Here is a 13,486-nt window from a genome sequence, read left to right on the forward strand (position 1 = left end):
TTCCCTCTAGAGCAATTAGATTTATTGTAACCTTCAACAAAATTGAGCACAGAATTTTGCACACCTTGAGTACTGGAGAATAATCACATCGGATTCCGGGGATAGCAAGTGTTTTGGGGTAAATATACTACCTGTCCTGGAAGCCAGCATCTTGCCTTCCGGCAACCAGCTACATTTCTTTACATTCATACCCCAAATTGTAACATATCGTCCCAGTTTTATTTGCAATAACTGTATTACAAAAGCAATTCTCTTTCTGATTGGGGCTTTTACATTTCTAATCTAACCACAGGATTTCTCCTAATTAGAGTAATGTTTAGGTAATGTATTTTCCCATTGTTAGGTCTCGCTCTCGAGACCTATTGTCGCCCACTTGCCTCTCAAGGGAGACAAAGCGGTGCACGAGCCTACCAGGGTCTGTGGACGAGCTTACGTAGGCCGGCCGAAGGCACGCACACACACACGCGCAGACACACACACATGCGCAGACACACACACACTCACACGCGCGCAGACACACACACGCACAGACACATACACACACACACAAACACACGTGCCAAGCCCCCCAAGCCCCACTTACCGCATCAGCGGCCTCAGCCGCTACTCCTGACTTCTGCTGCCTCCGGTCCTCTGGGCCATCCACTCCGTGGGCGCGGGCTTCTCGCAAAGACCGAAGTCCCGCCCCACGACAGCCGTGAGCGTGCACATCCCGAAACCGGAAGTTCGGGAGTGTGCACGCTCACGGCTTGTTATTGTAGAGGGACCGCTTGATTTTTTGCTGAGTTCAATCACAAATTGGATGAGAAATTGTAATCCAGTGTTTGAAAAACCAGGTATGAAAGTAAGTCTGGCATTAAAAAAATGTGCTTTAACTATATCTTCCAGGCAGAAACCTGACTGCTTTGTAAAGACAAGCATATTTTTAGAAACGGATATAGTGTAGGGGTTTGTTGGGTGTTCAAGGACGATTACCAGGTAAAGTTTGTGGTCACATGAGCTGTAGGTTACATTTTCGAATTGGTTGCCTATTTTTGTATCCCTGCTGGATGGAAAGAGGCCGCGAACGCACACAATCAAACGTGAATGGTTGATTCAAACCACGTACCAGAGCCTGGAGCCCTGACGTCTGCCAGGAATGAGGGAGTAAGTAGGGAGGGGAATGCAAATGTTAGTTTAAGGTGCTTTTTATGGCTTGTCCTATTAATTCCGCAAGAAATAATAGGACAAGAGTATAGTGAGTAAACCAGAGCTCAGAGCTAAACCATCGGGCAGATCGTATTTCAGGCAGTGCACGTGAAAAGCGCCTCCACAAGCCACCAGCCTCCCTCCCACATGCATCTGAAGCTTCCCCAAGCGTGCGCTTGGCCGGCCTCTGGCATTTCTCCACCCCTAATTATTCACTTCACTTTTCACGGCCGCCAAGCCGTGACTCCCATTTCTCCTCCCCCCAGCCCAAGTAGACACCAATTAACATCTTTAAGCTTTCCGTGTTAATGTTAGACACGGGTTACCATTCTCGCCACCATGTGAGACATGTCCTCACTTTACCGGTTGACTCGCCATTTTCTTACGCAATCACCTCTTTGTGGTTTCTAATGCGCATGTTTTTACATTCACGGACCATTTTGCCTACCAGTTTTTGTCTTCAATAGCCGACCACCGTGATTTTTGCAGAATTACCACGCTGCACTTTTTTTTATGTCAGACTCATCTCCCTGTTTATATTTGCACAGAGTCATCCTTTGAATCAGTGGCACCCAGTTATTTATATCTGCACATGATTTACTTTGATATCAGGAATTCCTAGCAGTCTTAATTGCTATTGGACAACGTCATGTTGGATTCACCTGTCGCCCATGTTATTTGCTTCACAGTATCACTTGCTGTTTTACACGAAGCGCCCACACTATTTTTGTACTACTGAAGGCTATAATGACATCACGCATTATTATGCCTACCGGACAAGTCTTTATTAGTTGTTTTCTGTGATGTATGTTGATTAACCACGCGGTATTGCTTTCGTATCAGACCTAATTTGCCTGTTTACATTTGCATATGTCTTAAGTATGAACCTCTGACACCCATTAGTGTTTACGCGTTAGAAGCGCAGGTGTTTTTGAATCACCTTTTGCCCATGTTATTCCCTTCCGAATGTACCTTCTATTTTATAGTACGCTCCCATAGTACGGATGGATATAATTTTATCTATTGCCTCTTTCATTGGATTGTAATCTGTTTTCCGACCTATCTCAGGATTCGTGCTACACTTGCCACGTCCACCCTTTTGCTGAAACGCTACTCACTTGGTACCGTTTAGAATGAATCAATACTTTACTGTATTTGAAGTCCGGCACATGCCTTCTCTATCTCTTACTATTTTGTTTTTGTATTACTTTTCGATCTCTCTCACACCCTTCTCTTCTCCCGCCCAGTGCTCCACATTGTCCTCTTTCTTGCCTGGCGTGCTCTCATCTGACCAGCACTCAACATTGCTTCCCCAGGCACGCGCTTGGCCTCACAAAGGCTTGAAAGCTTGAAGGCAATCTGCTTCCCCGCCCCCCTGGTGTTTATGGCTTTACCCGCTCGCTAGTGCGTTTGTTTTCCCCTCCCACCCTTCCTTTGATGTCCCTGTGGCCTCTGCCTGTCGCCTCCGTCCTTCACAGCCCCTCTCTGTTGTGGAATCTCCAATTTGGGGACTACATCTTCAAAACAAGCCTGTTCATGTTGACACTTGCAATTAGAATCCTTTCTTTCTTTCCATTTATTCTTTCTTTCCTTCCTTCCTTTCAATCCTTTCTTGCCTTCCTTTTCTTTCTTTCTTCCATTCCTTCCTTCCTTTCCTTCCTTCTTTTCCTTCCTTTCTTGCCTTCCTTTTCTTTCTTCCATTCCTTCCTTTCCTCCCTCCCTTAAATTCCTTTCTTTCTTTCCTTCCTCCCTTCTTCCTTTTTTCTTTTGTTCTTTCTTTCTTCCCTTCCCTTCCACATTATCACTCAGCACCACCACGGCATTACTCAGCGCCACCCCAGCATCACTCAGCGCCACTCCAGCATCACTTAGCACCACCACATCATCACTCAGCGCTACCCCAGCATCACTCAGCACTACCCCAGCATCACTCAGCACTACCCTAGCATCACTCAGCACCACCACAGCACCACTCAGTGCCACCCCAGCACCACTCAGTGCCACACCAGCACCACCACAGCACCACTCAGCACCACCACATTATCACTCAGCACCACCACATTATCACTCAGCACCACCACAACACCACTCAGCACCACCACAGCATCACTCAGCACCACTCAGCACCAACACAGCACCACTCAGCACCATCACAGCACCACCACATTATCACTCAGCACCACCACATTATCACTCAGCACCACCACAGCACCACTCAGCACCACCACAGCATCACTCAGCACCACCACAGCACCACCACAGCATCACTCAGCACCACTCAGCACCACCACAGCATCACTCAGCACCACCACAGCATCACTCAGCACTACCACAGCACCACTCAGCACCACCACAGATCACTCAGCACCACCCCAGCATCACTCAGCACCACCACAGCATCACTCAGCACCACCACAGCATCACTCAGCACCACCACAGCATCACTCAGCACCACCACAGCACCACTCAGCGCCACCCCAGCACCACTCAGCGCCACCCCAGTATCACGCAGCACCACCACAGCACCACTCAGCGCCACCCCAGCATCACTCAGCGCCACCACATTATCACTCAGCACCACCACATTATCACTCAGCACCACCACATTATCACTCAGCACCACCACATTATCACTCAGCACCACCACAGCATCACTCAGCGCCACCCCAGCATCACTCAGCGCCACCCCAGCATCACTCAGCACCACCACAGAATTACTCAGCGCCACCCCAGCATCACTCAGCACCACCACATTATCACTCAGCACCACCACAGCACCACTACAGCACCACTCAGCACCCACTCAGCACCAACTCAGCACCACTCAGCACCACCACAGCATCACTCAGCACCACCACAGCATCACTCAGCACCACCACAGCACCACTCAGCACCACCACAGCACCACTCAGCACCACCACAGCATCACTCAGCACCACCACAGCACCACTCAGCACCACCACAGCACCACTCAGCACCACCACAGCACCACCACAGCATCACTCGGCACCACCACAGCACCACCACAGCATCACTCAGCACCACCACCGCACCACTCAGCACCACCACAGCACCACTCAGCACCACCACAGCACCACCACAGCATCACTCAGCACCACCACAGCACCACCACAGCACCACCACAGCATCACTCAGCACCACCACAGCATCCCTCGCCCACACTCCATCCCTCGCCCACACTCCATCCCTCGCCCACACTCCATCCCTCGCCCTCTTGCCCTGCCTCTATCTCTCACCCTGCCTCTATCTCTCGCCCTCCCTCTATCTATCTTTCGCCCTCCCTCTATCTATCGCCCTCACTATCCATCGCATCACCACAGCATCACTCAGGGGCACCACAACATTACTATGCGCTACCAGAGCATCACTGAACGCTACAGCATCACTCGTCGCCGCCACAACATCATTCAGAGCCACCACAGCATCAATCTGTGCAACCATTCAAGAACAACTGATTCAAATATGTTCTCTCAATGTTTCAAACTTTATTACAAATGTCACACAAAATTTTAATATTTCACTTCTGTTCTTGTATTTTCATCACAATAAAATACACTAAACATAATCTTCCAAAAAGTTATTTGCAAAAGTTTAAGCTATTGCAATTTTAAATTACAATAACTTTTATTTAAGTATTAAATATTGAAAAAAATACAACCCATTGTTATTTTTAATATTAATACATCTAAGTCATGTAAATACAACACATATTGCATTACAAATGCTACAGGTGTCACGTTTGCAAAAGTTAACACTATTGGCATTGTAAATGACAAAGTTATTAATTTTGCTATTTTCAAAACAAAAACATGAATAAAAAATGTGTCATTTACAATACTAATACCTCTAACTTTACTAATGCGAGCCCTATTGCATTGCAAATGCTTGTTAAGGAGGTGCCCGCAATACATTTTGTTAATATAGCGTCTGCAGACACAATCTTGCGGATTTGTTGATCTGCAAAGAACACCTTGCTTAAAAAACATACCATTGCGGAAAAGCTACGCTATCAGGTAAGTAGACGATGTATCGAGTGCACAAATATAGAGTACCCAAGTGACAGCATCCAAGACAAAGTGTCAGAAAAATAAAGAGTCGTACATGCTGGAAGTTGGGGTGACAGCAAAGGTGGGAGTGCTGTACGCAGCATAGCAGGGCCACGGGGGCTTGTTTTGAGGCACAGTTGAAGGGCAGTAGCTAATTGTGGATCCCCGCCTTGTTATATCTGCGGTTTCAACTTTGGAAGCGTATTTAAATGATTAGCAAAGTGATTTGAGGGAAATACATTCTATGTGGCCGCGTGAATGCAGCACATCTTGCGTAACTGGTGAGCGCGTGATGTATCGTGCACCATGCTGGGGATTTGCTATGCGTCACGGGGTTCCATGAGAGGGGTGGGTTTATATGTGTTTGAAAGGCTCCTGTTTGAGTTCCATGCCGATGAAAGATGTCAGAAGCCGTCTGTGATGCTTTGTTTTTCACTTGTTGTAAATGGAAGTGAAGACGTTGGTGTTATGCGGGCGATGTGCTTATAAGGGAATGCATGACATTTATGCAGTGTCTAGACTTATTTCTCTTAATAGGGTGCCATATGGAAAAGGCACTGCGATTGGTGGGAGACGATCGCAGTTATCTGCGTGCTGGTACAATTTGCTGCCACACCACATATGCTTGTGTAGAGAGTGCGGGTATGTTTATTCAGTGTTTGGGATTCCATAGGTTTCGTAATTGACCCTATGGCCAATAATGTTTCATTCTACCTTGATTGGTGAGGAGAGGAACACGCAGGAGATTTGCCCCCTGTCTTTACTTGTCCAGCTAGCCTGATAGCTATTGTTTCCGACAAGGGGTCAGCGGGGGCGCCGGTCATTACTGGTTGACGAGAGTCGTGTCAGGTAGGGGCTGGTTATTGCAACATCATCTTTTGTACACAGGAGGGCAGAGTTCTGCAAGTTGTAGTCATCCTTCCGCATATGCCTGTTTATGATTTTGTACTAGTAAAACTCTAAAAACTTTCAGGGTCATCCTCCTTTCCTAGGTTTCCTTTCATTTTTTTTTTTTTTTTTTAATTCAAATCTTTTTTATTGAAGAACAAAGCTGAAAATAAAGACAATACAATGACTCTTCCAAGGTACAAATGAGCAGAATGATGGCACCAAGACACTTACAGTAATCAAATCAAGTCAAAGAGGAGATAGAAGAAAGATGGGAGAGAAAAGGAGAGGAGGAAAAAGAGAGAAGAGAAGAGAAGAGAGTAGAGAAGAGAGAGGACAGGTGTATCCACAGAGCGGTCATAACCAGTTTACCCAAACCTGGTTCGGCATGCATGTATTAGGAAGTATACAGTAAGCATATATGGTTGAACAGACTAAAATTCAATAACAATTCTATGGAACAAGTTGACCATTGAGATGTGCCTCATGGGGTTTCAAAGTGGCAGGATGACGCATCCAGGGATGACCAGAGTTTGTTGTTCGAAGGCTTCCAAGTGGCTGACTGTAGCGCAGGATTGTCTGCCCCTCTTAGAAAGGAAAGCCATTCCAGCCACATTTTAAAGTTGACTTCAGCAAAATTTTTCCACTTGTAAAGTATGACCTTGCACGCCAATGTTAACATGATATCAAGCAATTGTCTGTCATGATTCTCTGGCAATTGTTCCTCCAGAGGGCCCAGAATGACATATATAAATTCTTGAGTAGGAGTTATTTTAAATATCTGTTGGATATATGAAAATACTTTGTCCCAGAATGGACGCAATAGGGTACAGTTAAAAAGCATGTGTGCCAAGTCACCTGGCGCTTCTTGGCAGTTCCAACAATTAGGCGTGTCCCTCAGATTACATTTAAACAGTTTCTGAGGGGTCCAGAACACTCTGTTCAACAACATATATTTCGTTTGGCATAGGATCGGGGAAACCTTGTTTGTTAGTGCGGTGTTATGTATGACCTCCCAATCGATTACTATTCCTGTGGAGTTAGGCTCTGATTCCCACTTGATTTCGGATAACTTATGTGGCTTCTTGGGCAGGGGGAGGAGCAGTTTATATACTCTAGAAACAAAATGACCAGCATGGTACAGTAACCGGAGGCGGTTCACCAGCCAAGGCGGCTCTGTAGAAAGGAGACGCTTGGAGATAGCAGCTTTCAATTTCAGGAATTGGTAAAATTCTATGTGAGGCAATTCAAATCTCTCTTGCAATATCGAAAAGGGTAGAGGCCTACCACTTTCATAGAGGTCATTCACTATATGTATACCCTTAGTCGCCCACAATTCCCAATAAAGGGTCTTCCCCTCTATCCTGAGCATAGGGTTATGCCATAATGAGAGTAGAGTAGATCTCTTGATCACCGAAGCAGTCTTATGGGATTGGTCAAGTCGGAGGAGTGCTCTTCTAGTATTTAGTAGAATGTATTTAGAGTGAGGTATGTGGGTCAAATCCATGGTGAGGAGAGCCGAGAGGGGTGCACGCGTCATTAACGACTTTTCGATATTTAGCCACACTGGAGTGTAGGATGTATCATCAACTAGCCAAAGGGCCCCTTGTTTACAGAGGAAGGCTGTTTGGTAGTTCCTGAACGAGGGCAGGCCCAGGCCGCCTTTGTCTTTTGCTAACTGCAGCTTTTTTAGTGATATCCTGGCTTTTTTCCCTCGCCACAGGAACTCACCGAACAACCTGTCCACCTTCTTGATGAATTCTTCTGAAAAAGTCATAGGGAGCATGCAGGCTAGATAGTTAACTAGGGGCGTGCACATCATTTTAAGGGTCTCAGCCCTACCCCACCAGGATAGATATTTTGGTGACCAGCTATCTAGCAATGTGGATATCTTTTTTAATGTTAAGTCCTCATTTAGCTTCAGAGTCGTAATCAAATCCCTTTCAAAGTCTAAGCCCAGATATTTAAAAGCTTTCGGTTGCCAGGTAAGGCCAGAGGAGCCTAGAATGTCTTTACTCCCGATATTGTTTAACAATTTGACTTCTGTTTTGTCCTTATTCAGTTTATATCCTGAAACTCTAGAGAACCCCTCGATTGTGTCCATCAAGGCCGGGATAGCCTCGTCGGCTTTTTCCGTTAAGATCAGCACATCATCGGCGTAGGCCGTCAATTTTACAGTGCAGTCATCAAATGGGATACCAGCGATTGCTTTGTTATGTCTAATATGCCACAAAAAGGGTTCTATTGCCAGTAAGAACAAAGATGGTGATAGTGGGCAACCTTGCCTCGTCCCTTGTTTCAGGCAGAAAGGGGATGAGAAGGAGCCACCTGCTCTGACTTTTGCAGTGGGGCCGGCGTACAGAGCCATTACGAGTTTAGTGAATGTTTCTCCTAAGTTAAAATGGTGTAACACCGCCTTAAGGTAGGACCAGTCCACCTTGTCGAATGCTTTTTCTGCATCCAGCGTGACAGCTACCGTGGGAGTATTCAGAAGTTTTGCTTTTTCTAGGGCATGGGCTAACACCCTGGTGTTATCACTAGACAGTCTATGTTTTAGGAAGCCCGCTTGAGATGGGTGTACAAGAGTGGGGAGGACCTTTTGTAAGCGAGCTGATAGAACCATGGCCAACAATTTACAATCCAAATTAATCAGGGAAATCGGCCTATAGTTTTTTGGTAGCGACGGGTCTTTGCCGTCCTTTGGGAGAACTGCAATAGTCGCTTCTGCTAACGTACCCCTCACTTCCCCCGACTCAGTAAATTCGTGGAAGAGGCTCAGAAGAGGGTCAACCAAGTCTGATTGAAAGGTTTTGTAAAATTTGGCAGTAAAGCCATCCGGGCCCGGTGCCTTCCCACATTTCAGTCCCCTAATTGCCTTTTCCACCTCAGTAGCCGAGATCGGCTCATTAAGACTGAGTTGTTCTTCAGGCTTTAATTTCGGTAATACACACTCCTGAAGATATTCTTGAATTTTGTCTTCATCCACCAATTCGTTTTTGGCGTATAAGTCCTTATAGAAGTCTTTAAAGACTTCGGTTATTTTTTGGGGATCAGAGTGAGTAACTCCCGCCGAGTCCTTGATAACATTAATAGCATTCCTTTGGACCTTAAATTTCAAATATGCCGCTAGGCTCTTGCCGGCTTTATTAGATTCACATAGCTTGAACCTTCGCTTTCTGTCTAGCCACACCCCCGCCCTTTCGCTTACTAGTTTGTTATATTCGTATTTTTTGTTGGTCATGGTATTAAATGTCTCCCGGTCTCTCGTCATTTGGTGTTTGTTCTCTAGGATGGCTATTTCCGTCTCTAACCCTTCTAGCTTTGCATTACAATCTCTGTTCATTGCTGAACGAATTTTGATACACACACCCCTAATTGTACTTTTCAAAGCCTCCCAACGTACTAGGTCCGAAGTGTCCCCTTTCGCATTAATCTCCAAATAAGACCTAATGGCTGATAGAATTTGAGTTCTGTTTTGTTCTTTACTCAAGATTTCCTCATTGAGTCTCCAGGACGTTTGTTTAGGGGACGGTTTAATGTTAGTGATGGATAGAGATATGCATGAGTGGTCTGATAGAACCCTAGGTTCAATTGAAGTATCCTCTATCCTTGCAACGCCATTTTGTGTAATGAATATGTAATCAATGCGGGAGAACGAATCGTGAGGGGAAGAGTAGAAAGTATAGTCCCTATCAGTAGGGTTTTGTATTCTCCATGTGTCAATTAAGTGAAATTGTTGGCATAATTTGACAAATGCATTATGTGATCTGCTTGGTTTGAATACACATTTTGAGTCCCTGTCTAAGGCCGGGTCAAATGGAAGATTGAAATCACCCCCAAGGATATGCACCGCCGTATCAGGTATCGTTGCAATCTGTTTGGCTAAGTCTCGCCAAAATTCTAAGTCATTAATATTAGGTGCATAAACGTTAGTGACAAAGAATTCTGTATTATCTTTGGATAGTTTCACTGTGACCCAACGACCCTTTTCATCCGATGAGGAAGACAGTAATTCTACCTTGGACTTTCGTGACAATAGTACCAGAACACCATTCTTTCTACCGACTGCACCAGAACCGGCAACCTCTGAATAAAACTTATTGCGCAGAGTGTAAAATTGTTTAACATCTAGTTTGGTCTCTTGCAGCAGTACAATGTCTCCCTTCTGTCTGCGCACATAGTCTAATATCTTTTGTTTTTTAACGGGCTGATTTAAACCTTTAACATTCATAGACAGAATCTTTAATCGATCAAGTGACGTTGTCCCGAGCGGAGTGGAAAGTGTTGTTACTGACATTTATAGCAGTGTAGGTATCATGAGTGCCCCACGAGAGCCCTGGAAATACATGTTACACAGCGCATAATGGAAGGAACACATTGCTTTGCCCCCTATGGAGTATAACAGGCGGAGACCATGGTCCATCATCTGGGCGCCCAGGGATGGGGCATGGCTAGTCTGGGTACCGGTATACAAATACAACATATGCATGATACAGCTTGTCCAGATAAGAGCACAGAGACAGGTCAGAGGGGAAAGAAAAAGCAAGGAAAAGAGAAGAGGAAAGGAATAAGAGGGAGAGAGAAAGGAAAGTACAAAAAATGTAAACCATAGAACATAACACCCACCCCCCCCCAACACCCCACATCCCCCCACCCCACCCTCCCCAACTGTAATACAGAAGCATGGCGACGTGAGGAAAACCGCAGTAACCCTCCCGTCTAGAACTAGTCATGTATAAACATTTGGAACAGCTATGCACAACGTAGAGTGCCGATAAACATTATGCAACATTATGCAAACAGTGTAATATTGGAGTGATGTGGCAGAACTAACTTAGGTATAGTAATACGCTCCTTCTGCACATTTTTGTTAACTCAGAAACAAACCAATATACCTACATTATATCTATCAAAGTGGTGCTGTCGAGCAGAAATTTGACAATATAGCCACACAGCCTATTGGAAGGTATTATAGCTTCATACCCTCAGCATAGGGCCCCTAATGGTTATTGGTATCTAGGTTTATGCGTCAGTGGTGAAGAACCTAGTCAAAAACGAAAACCTGCCAGTAATCGTTCCTTAAACAAAGAGCCCCAGCACGGCCAGTCCGAAACCAGTCTAATCTGATCAATCCTGCCAATGCACCGGGTTTTGGATTCATTCATACACGACTTAACACATCTTACACCGGTATCTTCCTCATTCTAATCAAACAGGGCAGACCAGCTACAATCAAAAAGTTTAGATCATTAGCAACAGGCCACGTCAGGTACAACCTAGGGAGATAAAGTGAGGAGACTCCAGGACCTTAGTTCAGATCTTCGGGCCACCTTTCAGGCAGCGTAGAGTTCTCGGTGCAACGAGGCATCCGTCAACTTGAAACCTTACAGTACGGTGGACTTGCAATTTGAAAAGCTTGTTGGGCTTTGTGGAATTAACATAGCAGAGATATCCTAGTGAGAGCACTAAACCTCAGATGTGGTCATCTGTAACCTGACGCCGAGGCCGAGGCTGCTTGACTTTCTGGGTTATTAGTTTCCATATCGCGTTCCATGTCCCGTTCTTCCACGTCTTCAAGCATACGTCTGAGTTTCCTGGGGTCCGTGAAGTAGGAAGACGAACCACGTATAGTCACCCTGTACTTTGCTGGGCCCACAAAGCCATATTGATATCCCTTCGTTGACAGTTGTTGGCGTAGCGCAAGGAAGGCCTTCCTTATTTCTACGGTTTCCTTACTGTAGTCTTGAGAAATGTAGACCTTGGTATCCTTCCACAAAATATGATTGTGTTTCCTCACGAAGGCCAGGATTTGCTCAACATGTTGGTAGCGTAACGGTTTACATACGATGGGCCTTGGTCCTCTCTGTGTCTTAGTGATTCTCCCTGGTACTCTGTGTGCCCTATCGAATTCAAGAGGGTTGGTGAAAGTCAGGTTCGTGGCTTTAGTGAACCATGATTCCAAAAATTTAATGCATGAACCTTCCGACTCCTCGGACCCTTCCGGAATTCCAAAGATGCGTAGGTTCCCCCTCCTATTCCTATCTTCCAACTCGGCCAGTCGTCTAGTTGTCTGGTCACAGGAGATGTGTAGGTGCTTCAGAGCCTTGGTGGTTTCAACCTCTATGTCCTCCAGGCGGCTGATTCGGGATTCGGTTTCTGTTAGGCGCGCATTAGTATCTCTGATGTCTTGACGGATTGCTACCACTTCCTCCTTAGTGGCTTTGGCTAGGTCCTTCACTTCATCTAGCCTATTCAGTATCATGTCAAGTGCGTCCGGGGTAACTTTCTTTGGCTTATTTGGTGATCCCGGGTTCGAGTGATCCGATTTAAGTCTTTTAAGGGTACCCTGGTCTTTGGTATCCATCCTGATTACTAGAGCCTCTTCTGAGTAGCTAATATCGTGGAGTAGAGTATACAACAGAAGTCCATACAAGAGGATAGCCAGCTAGATCTCAGTACACTGGGAGCACGTCATAGATAGAATTTTAGGTACAGGGCACCACATTCATATATTCCAAAGGCGCACGGTGTGTGTACAATGACCTTGGAAACTAACTGCAAGGACAACACTATCATTGAGGGGTACACCACATGTGGGTTGCTGTGTAATAAAAAGAGAGCCGAGTTGTAGGCACTTGACAGCCTTCGAGGCAGTACTGGTATAGTAGGGAGCCGAGTGTCGTTTGGTGGCAAGCAATCCAGGCATTCAGCGCAGCAGCTTCAAACCCCCATCATCAGCTGGCAGCCAGCATGAGCAGAGCACTGATCGAGCGTTTGGTGAGTTCATACAGTCTAATGGCCGGTAATGCAGGCATGCATCTTAGTTACATTAGTTTCACCTGGCCAAAATAGAAATGAGCGCATATTTTCCTCACTGTAGGGGTGGGTGCCAGAATCGCTCCCCTGGTGTTTTATGCAGGCTAATTTGGGCAGATTTAATGGGTAGAGTCACTTTGCCTCGGTTCCAGAGCATTACCGAGTGGCGGCCGCCATCTTGGTAAAGGCGGAGGAAGCCCCCGGCATGGCTGATCTTACTGTACTCACGCGGCCGGTCATTCAGGTGAGCGCTCCTTCGTGGGCTCTTTTCCTTCTGTCCCAGGTCCCTTCGCCATGTCAGGCTCGCTGCATCGCTTGTGCCGGGGTTCACTGCTCGCTCCGCGTTGTCCCCTCACCACGCACTGCTGCCATGTGCGTCCGGAGCTCCGTTTGGCACAGTTCACGATCCGCTGCAGCTGCGGACACGCGGGGCAGCTCCTTACATTCAGGAAGTGTTCCGGTTCCTGAATATATGCTCACATCTCCCCTGCAGAGCCGAAAAGCGTTCCAAAGCTGGTTGTAGAAGC

The sequence above is a fragment of the Lissotriton vulgaris genome, chromosome 4_1, assembly GCF_964263255.1.
Source record: "Lissotriton vulgaris chromosome 4_1, aLisVul1.2, whole genome shotgun sequence".
NCBI classification, from domain to species: Eukaryota; Metazoa; Chordata; class Amphibia; order Caudata; family Salamandridae; genus Lissotriton; species Lissotriton vulgaris.